Raw genomic sequence first — 2862 nt, 5'->3', positions numbered from 1 at the left:
TTCAGCATGGGGGTGAGTAGAAAATGAAGGCTAATCATGTTTTGGGTGTACTATTCCTTTAAGAAGTGGATTTTGTGTTATATCGGGTAAAGAAAATTATGTCTCTGCAAGTCATCTAGGAGTCTTCAGTGAAATTATAAATAAATAACTACTTTAATAAAACCTTAGAAATTCATTAAATGTGGATATTAGTATTTTTAAATATAATTTTTTTTGCTGAATGATTATTGATAAAAGTCGGTAATGACAATATAAAATATGTTTGCCCCAGAATTCAAAGAAAAGAAAGAATTTTGTCCACTATACCTTTTATTTACACAGCATAGATGTTTAAATATATGCATCTATTTGTTAGCAAAAGGTGTAGGAAAGTATAGTTAGCTTTTATTTAGATAATTAATAAATAAATTACTGAAAATGTTTTGTCATTGTCTCCTTTCTATCTCTTCTTTCTTACATCTTCTCTCTTTTTTTTTCTTTTCTTCTTCTGTTTTTCTGCTCTATTTACATTGCAGTGTCCATATAAACTGTAAAACTTCCTGCATAATTATAATAAAGCAATTTATATGCATGAAACAAGTGGAGCAATATGGCAATTGCCATACCGCTACACTGGAAGTAAAATCTGTTGGGCTCTTTTTGGCATCAAGACAATTATTCTTATTGCCACATTGCCAGACAGGAAACTGTTAAAAAAAAAAAAAAAGATAATAAATAAATATAAATATGGATGTTGAGCTTGTTCCTGTTGGAACAGCGTAGATTGACCCTGAGGTTCTGGCGCCTTTCGGCCATCTCTCAATGGTTACTGACTGGCCCCCCATTAGGATTTCTGGCTACGCCTCTGTCCAGCTTCCCCCAATGTTCTAAAAACTTTACTAGCTGCATCTCCGTAAACCATCAAATAATGCATATTGTAATTCTAAAAATAAAATTGCTAAGTGGAAAAAGTGAAAAATTGCGAAATTAAAATAACTTTAATAGGTTTTTGCGCTTCAATTGGGTTTTTTTTTCAGTTGCGTTGAAATACTTATATTTCACGAAACTGTAATGGAAACACTTTTCTCACGTCACATGAGTCACATGATCTGCAACTGGACCATACACTGTAAAAAATCCAAATCTAGATAAGTTATTTTTTCTTAAAATAAATGCATTTGTTCTTGGATTGAGGAGTTAAAAGTGACATTTTGCCAATGGAACAAGACAATTTACTCTTAAAATAGGAACAACTGCATTGTCTTATTTCAAGTGCATTTTTATCTAATTATCTTATTTTAAGAGTAAAAATACTGATTCCATTGGGAAACTACCTCATTTACCTACTCAAATTAAGGATAAATAAACTTAATTTAAGAAAATTCTCTTTATTTCTAGATCGTTTTTCCAGTGTACTGCCTTGCAAAAACACGACGAAGAAGACGGGAAGTAGATTGAGGATGATGATGTGGCAGATTTAGATCCGTGAGAGGAGTATTTTTTACTTTTAGTAAAATTCTACAAAAAATAATTCTAAATTAAATGTAAGAGTTTAAAATGAGCGCTCGAGCTGTAGCTAAAATATGGATATATATCATGTGTTTACATCCGGCACTGCCATTTTTTCAGTTTTCATGTGAAACAAATCTATTAATGTGCAATTTTAATTTCATTTGTTCATATTAAAACATTTCATGAGAAAGCTGTCCTCATACTATTGTTCATAGATGCTGCAGTTATGCAAACTACCAACAAGATGCATGTATAAAGAGATACAGGGGAGAACAGTAGAGTGCTCAACTAATATACATGTTTGTAGTTTTATCGTTATTTTAAACGTTAACTCCTAATAGAAAGACAAGCACAATGCAGCTCAGTCTCCGTGTTTCCTTTTCAGATCTCTAGGTCAATATCGTCTCTATTTTTAGGACATCCTTGAGAAGAGCTGTGACTGTTTGCACCACAATAGAAGCTTTCCATGGGATATTAAAATGTTGTTAACTAAGAGGCTTCCAGTGTTTGAGAGGCTGCAAGGCAAACTGCTGATCAGTAAAGATGCAAAGAACGTGGCGTGCTCTGACCAGAAGCTGGCAACTACTGCACTACTGCTTCATCATGACTTAATCATTCTTTGAGATACAATTTATTGATGACATCTGGTAGGTCGCTGAAATTGCACAAGGATCTACTTACGTACCTGCAAGTGAAGGGAAAGCAACAACAGTAGTCATGCATGCATCAACTGACATGCTGGACGTGTTGCAGTAAACTAAACCAAGGAAGAAAAGATCGATGAATTTCAGTCATTCTGAAGAATTTATGTTTCTTTGTAGAAAAGCTTTCAAAGGGACAGAAGCTTGAATCATCAACCACAACGACAAAGCAAATTAATGAACATCAGTATAAAAACAAATGTAAATATGCCGGATTATAGCTACAAAGCTAGTTTTCATCCGTAGTCCCTAGGCAGGCAAATACATAAGAAAGAACATATAATATACAATATAAGAATCACAAGGAAATGTTAAGTGGTCACATGACTGGTTTGTTTTCATCCATAGTTTGAGTTGAGCTCTAAAGCTGATCAGTGTAGGGTTGCAGATGGAGGTACACCTTCGGTTGTAGCCACAGAAGTAACTGAGGCTGCCTCCCCTTTATGGGCCAGTTGGTTACCATGGAGACTGAATGCGGGCAGGTGAAGAGACATGATGGCGTATCAAGTATTCCTTGGCATATTCTTGGACTTGCAGGTGCTTGGCCATTAAACATTCTCCTGCTAAGAATTCAATTCAGTTTATTTCTATAGCTCCAATTCACAACACAAGTCAGTTCAACCAGATCATCCAGTCAGATTGATTCAAAGTTTTCTATCTAAGGAAAACC

The 2862-nt window shown here is 34.6% G+C and overlaps 1 protein-coding gene across 1 annotated transcript in view; it reads right to left on the bottom strand.

Annotated features, from left to right (window-relative positions):
• Window positions 1-2862, bottom strand: part of neto2 (neuropilin and tolloid like 2) — a 51453-nt gene that overhangs the window by 39951 nt on the left and 8640 nt on the right. The window lies entirely within an intron of this gene.

Source organism: Cyprinodon variegatus, unplaced genomic scaffold (assembly GCF_000732505.1).
Source record: "Cyprinodon variegatus isolate N-32 unplaced genomic scaffold, C_variegatus-1.0 Scaffold114, whole genome shotgun sequence".
NCBI lineage: Eukaryota > Metazoa > Chordata > Actinopteri > Cyprinodontiformes > Cyprinodontidae > Cyprinodon > Cyprinodon variegatus.
The sequence above is the reverse complement of the archived record's forward strand: the minus strand, read 5'-3'. Positions and strand labels throughout refer to the sequence as shown.